The sequence below is a fragment of the Salvelinus alpinus genome, chromosome 27 (assembly GCF_045679555.1).
Source record: "Salvelinus alpinus chromosome 27, SLU_Salpinus.1, whole genome shotgun sequence".
In the NCBI taxonomy this organism is placed as follows: Eukaryota; Metazoa; Chordata; class Actinopteri; order Salmoniformes; family Salmonidae; genus Salvelinus; species Salvelinus alpinus.
In genome coordinates this window covers 30653268-30669694 of record NC_092112.1, presented here as the reverse complement: position 1 = coordinate 30669694, position 16427 = coordinate 30653268, and the positions used below count along the sequence as shown (strand labels likewise).

The window sequence follows — 16427 nt, the reverse complement described above, 5'->3', positions numbered from 1 at the left end:
TAACTGGGACACTTAGAACCTATACCTAGAAGGAGGGACTCTGGATGGTGACAAAATGGAAAGTAATAGACTATTAAATCAACGTGTTTGTTGTACGACAATATTAAGTGAAGGCCTGTGAAATGGATTGCATAGCTTCCTATAATGGAACGAAAGGCAAACACTAATGCGCACAACGCGGTTTGTTACACAGTGACGTATGGTCAACAAGAGATGCGTAAAATAAAATTCGCAGTACAAATCGGGACATCAGTGACATAATCCGTGTGGCAGGATTAGTTTGTCCGGCCTAGCAGCGCATGTCAAATTACTCAAGGAATACAGTGTCGTTGTAGGCCTACATGTGTCGGGTCAGGGTAAAAGGAATGTGATACGATCGATATTTTCAGCCATGAAAAACGCAGTGATTACACTATCTCATATCAGCAGGGATTAACAAAAGGGTTGTGGATTATGTCGATTACGTTTTACATGCATTTTGTAATATTCTGCAATTATGATTGTTGTAACCAATTCTTTGCAATAAAATCTCACAATGCACAAAATAATGTTAAGAATTTATTTTTTTAAACCACAAATGATGCATCGGTTGTTTCTTTGGTGCGCTATGTTCAGACAATCCACAAATGTGAAATTAATAACATGGCTTGTCAAACTGCAATGCAGAATGCATGTAAAACTTTCATAATGATTTTCTATATTTCAGATAACATTCCTGAAATGTATCTGGTGGTAAAGTGCATTATCACAAACAGAAATCATGTCAAAGCTTGTCATAATAAATCAGAAGTTTTCGGTTAGACAGGTTCTTCATTAAGAAATGTAATGTTTAAGACTGGTATCTTTTTTTGCAGCCAAATCGAACGAAAGAGCATAACTTCAATTTGCGAATGTACCACTGTTCCTCACAATAATTTTTATATGGTGTGGACGTAAGCCTGAATATGATCGATATCATGCACTCTGAAAACGACTCGAACAGCGCGAAAACGTTACTTTTTTTTAATATATATATATATTTTTTTAGACTTAGTTTAGCTTGTGTTTTCCCTCTAGGACCTTTGCATTTATAAATAGACCCAGAGTGATTACGACAATACCTAAAAAGGTAAAAAGTTGTGCTTATTGTAGTTTGAGATAGTAACTAAGTATCTCAAAATAATGAGCACGTTTGGTTTAAAAATGATTCATTATGCAGGTAATACAAATGCATTTATACTGATTTAACTATCAAAATCAAAAGGCGTTCTAGACAAATGAAGGCAGTTTTACAATAATCTTGAGACATAGCATGAAGACTGTTGGGGTGTCCGTTCGGACACTTGCATCTTAATCTTAAATTGGTTTGTATAGGCTAGTTTATTCTGTTTCTTTGCAATGGTAATTCATGGACATTATAACACAGGATTCCTGATTTTACATTCTTATCGAGAATGCTGTTCTGTTGTATCAAATTGTCACATTTCCCGATGTCAGTTTGATAATATAGTACAGGTAGGCTGATGGACAAGCGAAAAGAGGCCTGACATGCCTATTTGCGTTACATAACGTTTTTTACCAAGATATTGAAATTGCGTTATTTCAATGCATTGATTTCTAATTAGGCCTACTTAAAACGTTTGGATTTCACGTAATACGCTGTGTTGCTTTCAATTAAAAAATTCGGACAAACGGAAAATTAGGCCTATAAGGAATAGTTGAACATGCCGCGGTTTCTTAAACGCTTTTCTGAATGTTTAGGCCTCGAGCCGCCAATAGACAACTTTGAGCGAGTAGGCCTACTGGATGGCGAAATTCCTGTTTTTCTCTCTTTGGAAGTATAACTGAAGAAGCAGTCAGAAAAACGCATACATATATGACAACACGATTTATGGTGCGTAAAAGTCTGTGCAATAGGGTCCTGCATTTAAAAGGCCAAACCTTCAGTCGCGGGTGTTTGTGGTATAATCTCATTATAAAATCAGATAATTTTGAGAAAAAAAAGATAGCATTTAGAATAGTGTACCCTATAGGTGGCCTAAATAAATAACCAACATTTATATTGAAAATTAGGTAAAAAAAATATATATTGTCAGGTATGGAGACAAAATAGAGTTGGTTACCACAAAGATGATCTCAGTGATACCTTGCTGAGGAGATAACTGATACCTGTGCTGACCTCATTTCTGTATACCCCCTCTTAAAATAAATATTGTCATGAAGATACAGTCCTATAATCTATTATGTTCCATTTTGCTCTACAAGAGACTAGTTATTTTACCTTTATTGTGGGAAAAAAAATCTGAATGATATGTATTTGGGTGGGCCTTTCTAATGATGTCCATGAACGGGCATTTTGGTGGCTGATACCCCTTGTGGACAAAGGTTATTCTTCAGCTGGGAATCACTCCACCTGAGTGGGTAAGGGTGCGATGATTCATAACATTTTTACAGACCTAGAACCCAATTTAATAGCAGGTAGTCTACTAATAGCTATAATATAATACATGCACTGAGCTGTGTGGTCTACCTTTTCTGTTCAGCAACTAAATGTCATTTTGATTGAACACACAACTAAATGAGTAAAAGAATGGGGCCTAACAGTTCTCCCATTTTCTAGGTGGCCTTGTATTTACTTATATTAAAGCTCTAATAACCAAGACCTGAGTATTAGAAGAAATTGATGCAGAATATTTTTTATTTAACTATATTTCCAACATATGAAATACATTCAAATCTGCATTTAATCCAACAATACATGAAGCCAACAGTATTCTAAATTGCATTATGTCAAATTCTCCTATCACACAGGAACTTTGCTTTTAGAACACAGCACACTTATTACAGATAACAGCACTTCTGATTATGAAGATACATCACATGAAGTGTAAAGGCATCTTTGAAGTCCCTCAACTAAATAAAAACCCACTTTGGTTGTAGCCTACTCCAGTCCTTCAGCAGTACCAGGAACATAGGTGAAAATGAACACACATTCAAAGGTAAAACAGGACAGAGAGAAGAGGAATGTTCTGCTGAACTTTACAGACATCCATGGTGACACAGAATCCTGACATCAGGGACTAAGTGACAAATGGGATGCCAGTAAGGACTGTGCTGATGTCAGCGCTGCAGAAATGTATGGCGCAGTAACACAACAGGTCTTCTCAACAGTCTATTGTTATGGAATGATGTGAACTGCTCAACGCTAAAACCAAACCAGAGATGGAGAGGATGGATTAAATAACTCAGAAGTAGGCAGAGGCTCTAAGCAGTGTACGGTATGGTAAGTTACTGTAGTTATGGGTATGAGGTACACTGGACGAAGATGGAGTTCAGCATCTTGGTCCTGTCAGTGGAAGAAGCCGAAGGTGGGGAGTCCGCCACGCCAGACTCACAAACTTCAGTAAATCCTGGCACTCCGGGCTGTGAGTGGTCTGAGAGGAGGACACACAGACTAGCCAATCTCAGATCACACGTATGTGTGTGTGTATATATATATACACACACGTGTAATAAGCCAGTCTTTAAATCTGTGGACATTAGTCCATTTACTTAAATCACACTGTAATCCAAATCACACACAGGAAGGATGAAACACAAAGGAAAATGGGCCCTTCTCTAAGACGCAACCCTACATGTTGTACATTCTAAACCTGCATGAGTGCCTGTGATCAAAAGTGTGGATAAATTCTAAATCAAACCCAGTGTTTCATGTGGGTGATGGCTGATTGACTAGCAGCTAAATCAGCAGAGGAAGTCATAAGCACAGTGATGCAGTCTCCAGGTCTAACATAACAAACCCCCTTCTTACCCTTGTGGCCATTACGAATGTATTCCAGTCGTCCTTGTTAGCTGCCTTGCCAGGTCCTTTGAACTCAATCTTATTCCACAAGACCGGATAGCCTGGGTTTAGAGAGCGAGAGAGAGAGAGAGCTTTCATTACAGTCGTATGTTTAGCCAACCAATTAACAGGTCTGCCATCGTACGTGGGTCTGCTAACTGCCTCCCTGAACACAACACAGTCCTCTGGGTGTTGTGGGATGCCATTCAGTCCCAGCATCTCTGGATAGCACTGCATCTTTACATACTATATACCAGGTTATATGCACCTGTGTCTTGTCAGTAATGTTATGACTGGTGCAGGCCTCTGAGAAAGCACCTCTGCTTTGCTTACAGGTACAGTATACACATGTATGCCATCAACTAGTTAGGTTGAAGAACAAAATGTTGGGGTTCATATGTACTTTTGTGAATCTAAGCAAATTACAAGAATAACATGGCAATTATAAAATATTTAATTAAGGTCAAAGACTCTCCAACAATAGCCCCCTCACACAGACACACCCAAGACTTTTCACACCCCTGGAGTAGATGGTACAGTCCTAGACACTGGGGTAATGCCATAGAGATGGGAGAGGGTAAGGTGCTCTGTAAGGGGTTTCTCCCACCCACCTGTGATAACGCAAGGCAGGTAGCAGATGCCGGTGTTGGCTGCCAGTAGAGAGGCGTCGTAGGTGTCCCTTTCGTCATTGGGCAGCACCTTCTCCATCCGCTGGTCCATGGACACCGTCAACACCCAGTCACGGATCTCCTCACGCTGGTCATCCTGGGATATGACAACATCAACAACAGTCTCATACCATAACACCATCACAGCCTAGTATCATCATAAGACTATAACAGGACAGTCACACAACAGCAACATTACGCACCTCATTAAATAGTAATATACTGTAGCTAAGCCAACAACGTCATGATATAGAGCTATCAAGCTAACACTGTCACAGGACAGTTATAACACAGCAACATTTCAGACATGTCATGTTGTAAGACATAACGACACAGCAAAGCAAACAATATCGACTTGTGCCTTAGTGACGCGTAGCTTAGCAGGGACAGGAAGCTCGTCAGAGATGTCCGTGTCCTGGAAATCAGAGTGGTCCAGAGTGTCCAGATTCCCTTCATCTATCCCCTGGAAATACCACAACAGGTATCAAGACAACATTCATTCATTATTTCATCTTCAAACGTTCAAATTAAAACAATGGATACAGAAAATGTTTGAGTCGGGACAGTTACTCACTGTTTATATGATGAAATATAGATTGTCATCAATCATATAAGCTACGTGTGAAGTTTTTATGCTGACTGAAAAAGTCAGCAGATTTCGGTCAAGTTGAGGTGAAACCCCGAGGTAAAGCTGAGTGGGGACTCACATTAGACAGATCCAGGAAGTGGTTCAGGAAGATAAAGGCCATGTTCTCCTAGCCCACAGCCTGTAGAGAGAATCAATAGTTCAGCGAGTTGGGAGAGATTGACATTTTCCAAAATGATTTCATTTTTGTTCATTTTCCCCAAAAATGTAATTCTGAACATTGACGATGCGATAAGCTACTTCATACTGCTGTTTGAGCACAACATTATTCATAACACCTCCAGCGGCCCTACCAGGAGCACAGACTCAGGTGACTTTGATCAGAGTAGTTCCCAGGGGGCTACAGAAACACCAACCCCCCCACCTCCCGTGATTGGCCGAGGCTCATACGAGCAGTTCTCATACCCTGGCAGCCATGCCCGCCTTGTAGAAGGCCTTGTCAGCTGGGATAAACTCTGTGTGGCGCAGCAGGGAGATAGACAGCTTGGCAGCCACACTGACCTACAGAAAGATAGGGAGAGGGGTGGAGAGGAGAGAGAGATCAGAAGTGAGTGTGTACCACAGCCAACACTATACAAAAACAGGCTTCCGACAGTTGTCAAGTTGGCTGGATGTCCTTTGGGTGGTGGAACATTCTTGATACACACAGGAAACTGTTGAGCGTGAAAAACCCAGCAGCGTTACAGTTCTTGACACACTCAAAACTGTCGCTACTCACCGAAACCGCTTTTCCTTGGTTTCTCAAGTGTTGTTTGTATTGCTGGTCCACATAATCGTCAAACCTACATGAATAGATAGACACACAATGCAGAAGGACGTTCTACTCAAAAATGAATGAAAATAAAAGTATGCTGCCACCATCTAAAATATAATTTCCACTTCCAGAAATGAGCCCATTAACACATTGGTAAAAATGTGTTAAATTATGTTAACATATTGGGCCATGTTTATAGCCTATGCATGGTCCATATTATCAGGTATGCAACTGATGCAGCAAAAAGCTAATAAATAGGCTGAAGCATGGGGTTGCCTATCTGCATTTACCCTATTGGGCTAATCATTAACCACATCCCAAATGTGATCTTTTAACTAGTTATTATCCTATTGATGAATTTTATGTCCCAAAAAAGTTGCATAAAAACACAATATAATGTAGGCCTACCTGTGAGGGTAACTGAGTAAAACATTCCTGGCCTCTACTTCTCACATAAACCACTTATGTCACCAGCGACATCAGTAAGGGATGATAGCTCTGGATTCACCTGGTCAGTCTATGTCAGGGAAAGAGCAGGTGTTCCTAATGATTGTTCACTCAGTTTATATAAGAGTTGGTCAACCCCTTGGCGCGTTAGTGAGAGATCAGCAGCATCTGCTCAAAGAGTTGGTCAGCTTCTCACACTGCAAACAGATAGACAACGAGACTATTAAAAATAAAACTCACTACTTTAAAACTGTCATTACATAGCAACTACACACAGAGACTACGCATTGGGCCAATACGAGTGGTTGCTATACAGTACGTTGTGACCTGTCACTATCGTCTCCTGTCTCCCTCTGGACCTGTACTCATCAGCAGCAGCATTACGTCTCTCAAGTCGGCCCACATGCGGAAGGACTCAGCGCTGTCTCTACCTAACAGGCTCAGCAGGTCCAGGAACATCTTGTAGTTCTGGGGGTTGGCTGGGGCACCTTCTCCGCATCTCCCTCCTTGATCAGGTGGGCGGCGTACAAGTCCACACACACTTGAAGAATCTTGTAATTCTATAAATATTAAAAAGAAAAATGGTCATGGAATAAAACTGAAAACATAAAAATAAGGATGAAAGACAATGAAACTAAAGCAGGAGTGTTGATGGTTGAGTCACTACCTGTTTAGAGGCGATCTCTATGCACTTCGCCCATTGGCCTCTCTCAGCATACATGTCCAGAGCTGCCATGACATCCACTCCTACCAGCTAGGATTAGAGAATATCACAAATTACTAATATGGTATACACTTACAGAACAACTTTTTTTTTTTAAACAATGGAAGCCTTTCAGTAGGTTTACAAGGCAATGGAAGCCTTGTAATAGCTAGCATCCAGAAACTTGCTTTTAAAACTAGCCTGACGGTTACAAACACCCACATTATGAAGTCTTTGGTGCATTATGCAGACAATACACACAGTGACACGTCCTTCGAAATCTGCCATTCACATTTCACAGACAGGACTTTTTCCATCATCATTCAACTAGAGAAGTCAGAGCCACTGAGCCAGTCTAATGTGGCATAACAAAGAGAGCAAGGACTGGGAATATGGATCCATTTTGTTATTTCGCTCTTATTTCTGAGTGGATGGAACCTAGGCCACCATTTCAATGGTGTCCTCCCAATAGTAGGAGAGCAGAGAAAGAGGTGAGGAGGAGGCAGAGAGTTGAGGAATTAGAGGTGGGCACACTGACATGAAAGGTATCTTACAGCACACCACCACACAATGACACTTCCCTTCCTGATTTTCTACTGAAATCAAAATATTTTTTTTTATATCATTGGATACACATAATATTGTAAGTTATTCGGTACTTGATGAGTTAGTATTACTTAAAAACAGGCTTATTATTTGCAATACGTAGTTGCGTTAAATTGTAGCTCCTCACCGAATCCACTTTGCCTTGGTTTCTCAAATGTTGTTTCTATCACTGGTCCACATAATCTTCAAACCTACATGAATAGACAGACACACAATGCAGAAGAAAAGTTAAATGTCCTTCATTGTCCTCTATTATGTACTATAATGACTGTTCAGGAGCTGGAGTACAAGAAAGCGATGTAACCATGTAATACTCCCTAGATAGACAAATCACAGCACAAATGTACTGTACTAAAAGGACGACAGTAATAAGTGGGAGCCTATGGAGCATCAGCAGCTCTCATTGTCTGAAGGAGTCGGTTCTGTTCTCCCTACAGACAGACAGCCGTTGATTATATACGCTTTATAAAGGCTCTGAAACAAACAGGGATGCTGAGACAAAGCGAAGTCAAAACGTGTACATTTGACAAACAATGTCTAATAAAATCGACTTTGGACAAAATAAACAACTAGTTAGCTACTGTCGTTCACTCTGGATGAGATCCTAAATGACTATAATGCAACATGCAGAATAGATGAAAGGAATCAAATCCCATTCACTAAATCTTCCTCCGTCTCTCTGGTTTTTGGGAGCAGCAGCAGCTGACTGATGTCTGTGAGGCCTCTGACTGACACACTGATTTCCCCTAGCTGTAGCCTAATGACAGAGGTGGTATTCTAACCGGATAGGCTTGTTGTCAGGGGCGACCAGGCAGCGTTGTAGACAGGCTCACCTTGGATCCAGCTCCTTGGCCACTCTCTTGGCTTTGTTCCATTCTTCTCCCTCGATGAATGCATCTATGGCTTCCTTAATTAGGTCCAGGCTGAGGTACAGCTCAGCCGCCTGAGGAAAATAAAACATTTGGCATCGAAAAAGAATGCTTGAAGGACGCCAGAGAATAGGCATAAAACATGGGATGCCTCGTCTTTTTCTATCAACACACTCGCTTTCCGTTGGCAGAGCGGCCTCCACACCTTTAGATTGATGAAACCTGTTGCAGAATGTAGTTAAGACCCCTAAATATTTTTCGCAGAATTTTTCTAAAAGACAACAGATTATTTGACCTCAAACATTTTGAAAGACTGAAAGATGAACATTCATACTGTATTTGTTCAAGACTAGCTATGAACATGCACATAATGGTCCCGTCGAGGCAATCATTGACTGGACACCTGTCTTCCACACTCCATGTCAAATCAATATTAATAAACTTTCTAAATAGCATGAAATTGCTGTAATTACTTCAATAGAATTTCCACATACCAGTTGACATACAGTAGCCTGAAACCATGCCTGTACAAAATAACACTGAATGATCAATATCAAGAGGCCATTAGTATTGAGGGAGCCACAGCAGGAAGTGTGCGGTGACTCACAGCACTGTACTTCCTGAGCTGGGTGAGGCAAAGGCCCACAGCGTGGATCACATCCACAGCCCTTTCCTGGAACTTGATGGCCAACTCAGCAGCCTGGGGGAGGTCACACACACAGGAAACATTGAGGCGCTACACTCACGGCCACAGACAGTGGCGCAGAAATACACAGGAAAAATGAAACGGCACGAGTGTCCATCCAGGGCCACAGATAGAGGCTTGTCTCATAACCAAAAACACAAGTGACACTACACCAGTCGGGTTGTAAGGACAGCATGTGTGGGTTGTGTTATAGTGACATTCATCGTCAGTCCTGGGGCTCCATTGTGTACCTTCATCCAGCACTTCTCCACGAGGAGGTCGTTGGTGGAGTCCTTAACCTTGAAGTAACACTCCACGGCGCGGGCGTACTCCCCAGACTGCTCCCATTCCCCAGCTTGCTCCACCCCTCCGTACACAGACAGAACACACGTCAGTAAGACATTTACATGTCCTCCTTGGCATTATGAATTAGATATAACTGAGACGCATTGGTGATTAACGGACCAGATGGAAGTGAAGGGAATAACAGAACTAGAACATAAGACTTGGAAGCCCATTCTAAGAACAGACAGAATACAGTACATGTCTGTCTGCGATTAAGGATTCAGGCTTCGAAGGCAAATACAAGAATACACAGCGCACACTTCTCTCATTAAAATCCTATCTCTCTCCCTCTCCTCCCATGCGTTACAAACTCAACCCTTGTGATGTTATAAGACAGAGACAAGAGTCAAAGTGAATGGCAACATGTGTTAGTGTTCTGGCTCTCAATTGAGCATGATTGACAGTATCAGAGGGCTGAATTACTCTCAATTAGGAACTGAACTAAAGACTGCAAAATAAATGTCTCTCTTCCTTCCCCCCCTTTCTTTATGACGGAGGCTTTGATCTTTTCCCACAAGTCATTAAAAGCAGGGAGCTGATGGTTGGAGACTGACGGAGGCCCTGCGTGTCTGCACTTCAATGAGCTGCTCATTATGGATTTAATTCAGGATAAAAAGCTGCCAATGTTTAATAACGAATCAACCCAATGCACATCTAGATGAATAACAGACCACGACACAAACTGTGTGTGTACATGAGTTTCTCTTCTCCTTCTCTGTTAACATGCAACGTTGACACATTTTCTCTGCCTCTCCAAAGCCACAAACAAACATGTTAAAAATGGGATAATAACCAGGGAAAAGGATGGTAAAAACACAGATGTTTGAGTGAGTCTTGCTCACTGGGAGCCCTTCTTGGCAGCCTCCTTCTCGTACTCCTCTTGAAGGACGCTCAGCTTGTTGGGAAGGTACCCTTTACAGATCCGCATGGCATCACTCCACATCTCCGCGTCCTAAGACAACAAAACACCAACAACAGCAGCACTCAGTACCAGGGGGCATCCAACTCTGAAGCATATCCAGCCAAACAAAGTGTGAATAATGGAATGAAAACATTACGGAGCATTGCATTCTGTTTAACCTGTAGTGTTCTCTGTAAAGCTACCCCCAGACTTCCAGAAAACAGAATAATGAATTGACTAGAATATGAACCCTCTGATTAAGAATGAAGGCTCACTATATAATATATATAATCACTGTGGCTTCTTGCATAAATGTAACCGTTTCTTTTTTAAATGACAGAAATAATTCCTGATTTAAAGTATTCAACCTCACTGAGGATAATCTGAGTCAAATGGTTTGATTCATTCACATCTCCAAAGTCCTCTTTCAAACCAACCCTGTCAGCTCTTGACTGTCAATTAGGAGTCTGGAGTGTCAGTTCTGCCCAGTTCAAACACAAAGACAGTCTCTTACTTTGTGTTACTTAAATGGCCAGCTCTGGCCTCGGAGGCCAGAGAAGGAAGGCCTCAGCCTTGTGAAAGTCTTTCTGTTCAAAACAGAACTTGGCCTGGCCCACCAGCTCATCTGACACACTGTCTGGGTCGTTGACCTCCGCCACCCTCCGGGCTCTAACCCAGTCCTGGTTATGGACGTACCTGTAAGGGACACACCCGGCTAGGAGTTAACCTCCCTCTTCATTTTGTTATAGCTCCAAGTTCAACTGTTTTATTGCTCAAATTGAAGACAGCAAACACTCTAAAATACTTGATATTAACAGATTAAAGCGCTCCAGCTGATATCAACTAGACAACGTGACTCATGATGTTATCTTCCAGTAGCACTAATACCGTAGGTCTCCCATCCTATACTCTCTACAGCATAGAGATCAAACTGGCTCAGGGCTCCAGTTCCTCTACGAGCTGAAGAATGCTCAACTCCGTTCTTTGATATCGATATCTGAATACGGTTACCTGTACCCATGTTTGTCCTGTACAACTATGGTTGTAACCTGAGATTCAATTGGTTCTGTGCAATTCAAGATCCTTGGGACGTCCCTACCCTAAACCCTAACCTTAACTCCTACTCTTGCCCTAACCATAATCCTTACCTAACCCCAACCCCATTAAAGTTTACATTTTAAATGGTTACGGTAAGGACGTCCCAAGGATACCGGATAGCACAGACTTAATTGAAACCCAGCTAACGAGCAAAAAAGTCTGATTTTATTCACAAAAAGTTTATTAAAAGTATGAATTTCAGCACCCCACGCGCAGAAGGGCAAACAAAGCAAATCACACGACCAGTTATCAAAAGTCAACTCCGCCTCGATATAAGAGAACGGGGCTGAGCGTTCCTCAGCTACATGTTAGTGAGAGCTGAGCTCCCCTCCAACCAAACCTGCCTGCACCACATCTCACACACTTATTAGGTGGTCTATAACCAACGTACAGAGAAGTGAGGGGAAGTTCTGAAAGGGCTGTGCTGGCACCGGCGCTCCGTTTGAAGTCTACTAAGGAAGGCTTGAAGCTCTGACTTCTGTAGGGGACACATGCCAGCACCTCTTGCTAGCTGGTGAATAACTCCTCCTGATATACTTACATCAGCACCGCCTCTTTCTGGCTTCCCCGCTTTGATGAACTCTGGTCTCGGCTTCGGTGAACTTGCCCTTGAAAAATGAAACATTATCACAGCTCAGTGCTCGGCGTTGGAGGGATTACTAATGCATGCGTGACATTTAATGGCTGCGGAAACAGCGCTCAGACACAAATTTGGGCCGGCAATGGAGAATTTTGTATTAATCTTTGAGCTGATGCAAGCTGCAGAGTAACCTGAGTGTGTGATTGTTAGGATGAGGAGGTGTTGTGGTGTGAGCGTGTCTGTATGTTGGGATTGCATAAGCTGTGGTATTATACCTGATCCTCCAACATTAAGGCGTTTTTCAGGTGGCTCAGGGATCGTGTTCTTGGTGGATAGACGAGCCAGTTCACAGGCAAAGTCAAAGGAGCTGAGAGAGGACAAGAGAAGAATCATGACCACAATCTACTGTACAGCACCAACAGACTCCTCGCATAGGAATGAATGGGGAAGGTCTCAATAGCTTGTGTGCTGTTGAATGCTTCAGACTATGAAATAAATGTTTTAAAATTCAAACTTGTTGGGCAATATAAAGCAGGCTTGGTATTGTGTCAATCACAGAACAGAAACATCAGATACTTCGTCAAGTACCTCCCAGTGATCAGAATTTAACTGCAGGGAGATTCTTCATCACTTTGTCAACATGACGATATTGAAGAGCTTGAGGTTCCAGGCAGTACAGTAAATTGTAGTCCAGTGCATTGATCTACTCACCAGTCGTCTGCTGCAAAGCCGATGGAGGTCTCCAGCAGACCAAACTTGTTGAGCAGTTTGACGGCAGCCTCCCCTCCCAGACTCTTGGCCCACAGGTAGGCCACCTGCTTATGAGCACTGGCTGCTCACCACCTGCCACGCACGGAAGAGGAGCAGGAACAACTGATTAATATGCCAGAAGCTCCCACCATCAATCACCTCACAGCACAGAGAAGAGCAAGAGAGAGTGAAACAGCTACATACAGAGAGTTAGATACTGGAGCAGTTAATAAATTACTGTACAATTAAGTGTTAAATAAAGAGGATGTGCATTTATGTGCCTCTATATTGGTCCAATGGCGGGCCAGAAAGGAGGGCGCAGAAGTAGCACAGTTGCAGCCAGGTGAGGATGTTGTTAGAGTGTTAGGAGAGGTCTTGCAGCGTAACACATCCACCCCTTGCTACTTCTGCTCTGTCTGTTAGCACAGACCACTGTCTTTGATACAGGCCAAGCCAGGGATGTTACAATCACACAGTCCTGCTGTTGACAGACTCACCGTATCATGGACTCTCAGGTCAACTTTGTTAGTGGTGTGGACACGTACCCTGTAGGCCCCCTCCCACATGTCGTTGACACTACATGTAGACTGCAGCCTTCCACTCCTGGCCCTCCATATAGTGGTACTCTGCTTCTGAAAACCTGGACTCTGTCCCCAACTCTTGGAATAGATAGGGAACTCAGACTTAACCTGATTAATCTAAATCACCTTGAGCCTCTCTCATAAGAATTCTTCAGAATAATACCCATAAGATGTTTATATTTTCTCTTTGGACAGCGCCCCCTATTGCTGACCTTGGCCAGGTGCAAGTGAGTGTCAGCCAGTAGGTCTGGGTGATGTTTGGCCACCAGGCGAATCACGTCGTCAAACATTTTATTCTTCTTATACATAGCGATGGCCAGGTCCGGCTTCTCCACTGTCGCAAACAGCCTGTTTGCGACATATTCCAGGCACACACACACGATTGCATTGCTATGCATGGAGATTGAGTAATTCTTAATCTCTGAATACATAAACTGCAAATTAGGCATCAGAAGAAAATAGAATTTCACCTCAAAAAAATGAAGTTGCCCTTTACTGATGAATGTTACTCCACATTTCTCACAGGAGAGATCAATAAGCGAGGCAAGTATTGAGATGACAGAGTTGGGGGCACATGGTGACATATTGACTTTGTGGCAGGCTTGCAGCGTGAGGGAGATTACTCTGTCTAATATGGAAAGACACAGGCTCCTTTTGAGGCAGATAGACTGGAGGTCGACACAACACAGCACAGACCTTATTAAAGTCCAATTTGCTATCAGTGCATGGCAAATGAACACTTTTGTTTGTCAATTTGTTGTAGTCGGACCTTGACCTGAACTGCAACTGACAATTTTCTGGGTGTGAGTGAAATATAAGCAGGGCCCTATAACCCAATGTCGGAAAACTTTGCCTTTGACGTGATAAAATCCATCATGAATTTGGCAGCAGGGTTGTGGTCGATACGGGTGTAAAACAGAGGGTAATGAATGATAGGGAGGGAGAGAGAGAGGAAAAGAGGAAGAAGAGAGGGAGTGGACATGACATAAAATATGTTTCATTGTCACATACACAGGATAGGTGCAGTGAAATGTGTTGTTTTACAGGGTCATGAGAGAGGTTACCTTTCTGCCTCCTTGTATTTCCCCTCTCTCCCCAGGTCCTGGGCTCGGCTGATGTACAGAGCCGACACGTCCTCCGGGTCATACATTTCGCTGCCAGCTAGGACACACCCTAACCCAATCAATCAACCCCCTACATAGCCAAGTTAGATTTATGCATTGTGTTATTATATTTATATCTCTGGACTATTTATCCTGTCTTATCCTGCGTGAATTTAAGTGTGCTCCCTCTAATTCTCTCTCTCTCTCCCTCCCGGAAGAACGGAACACAGGGACCACGCCTTAGGACTACCTGGCCTAATGACTCCTTGCCCCCAGTCCACCTGGTCGTGCTACTGCTCCAGTTTCAACTGTTCTGCCTGTGGCTATGGAACCTTGACCTGTTCACCGGATGTGGTACCTTGTTCTGGACCTGCTGTTTTCGAACTCTCTCCTACCCCACCTGCTGTCTAACTCGGCTATGAAAAGCCAACTGACATTTACTCCTGAGGTGCTGACCTGTTGCACCATCTACAACCACTGATTATTATTTGACCCTGCTGGTCATTTATGAACATTTGAACATCTTGGCCATGTACTGTTATAATCTCCACCCGGCACAGCCAGAAGACTGGCCACCCCTCAGAGCCTGGTTCCTCTCTAGGTTTCTGCCTTTCTAGGGAGTTTTTCATAGCCACCGTGCTTCTACATCTGCATTGCTTGCTGTTTGGGGTTTTAGGCTGTATTTCTGTATAGCACTTTGTGACATCAGCTGATGTAAAAAGGGCTTTATAAATACACTTGATTAATTTATATAAGCTTTAATATTTTTATCTCTGCGTTATTGGGAAGGGCCTGTAAGTAAGCATTTCACTGTTAGTCCACACCTGTTGTTTACAAAGTAGGTGACAATTTGTGTGTTTAGCCAGATCACTAACTCACTTTGATTCCCACCACAATTCACTCTAAATCCCACTTTAAAAAGAACACACAGGCCTGCTACAACTAAACATAGAAAGCACAGCAGTGTTTCCCATTTCAATCAACCCCCTGGCAATTGAAACTGGGAGAGCCAGATGACGAGATGGGACATTGAGGATACATACCTTATGTTCACGGTGGGTGGGAGCAGGCTCATATCAATCGCATCTTTGATGTGGTCTCTCTTCACAACAGGGGCTCTGCAACCTGGGTTCCCACAGAGAGAGAGAGATGCATGAATTTCTGTGGATTCCAGCACTCAAAGTACTGCATCGATACTTTAATTAAATTCTGCAAACACGCTGCACAGATGCAGCATGGAGTCTGGTCTGGAAAAAGCAGACATCGCCAGCTGCCAGGTTGCTAGGTCCCTGACTCATCAGAACAGTTGGAATGAGGCTGCGGTCAACTCCTCCCTTCCCGCTCTCTCCATCACTCTGTCCTCACACACCTGGCTGGAGGCGTAGTACTGGGATATCTTCAGGTAGTACTTCCCTCCTGACCGGTCTTCCTGTAACTCCAGGATATGGACCGCCTTCCACTGGCGAGCGCCTACAGCTGCCTCAATGGTCTTCGAGGAACAACTATGATAGAGAGATAACAAAGGGGTAGGAGAGGAGGGGGAGAGCAAAGGGGTCGATGAAGCGTTTGCACCAATGAAGGACATTGAACTAATCAAAGAATACAATACAAAGCAACCTTATTCATCCCCATGGAGAAACTAATAGGCTACGCCCAGCCCAGCCAGGGAGCAATTAAGACTAGGCTGGCACTACCCAATGTCAGGATCCTGTCAAAGTACTCCACACATCAACTTTTATTGGTTATTTCTTTATTTGATTCCTATGTGTTGATTCCCAGCAGTATGTGATTAGTAGGAGATGGAGCTTTACCGAGGCCCATTTTGCCAGTCAGTCAGACCCCCACAGTATTAACAGAGGGCCAGCCATCCA

General features: G+C 43.0%; 1 pseudogene; it reads right to left on the bottom strand.

Annotated features, from left to right (window-relative positions):
* Nucleotides 1-2659: 2659 nt before the first annotated feature.
* Nucleotides 2660-14603, bottom strand: LOC139555865 (intraflagellar transport protein 172 homolog; annotated as a pseudogene).
* Nucleotides 14604-16427: the final 1824 nt, after the last annotated feature.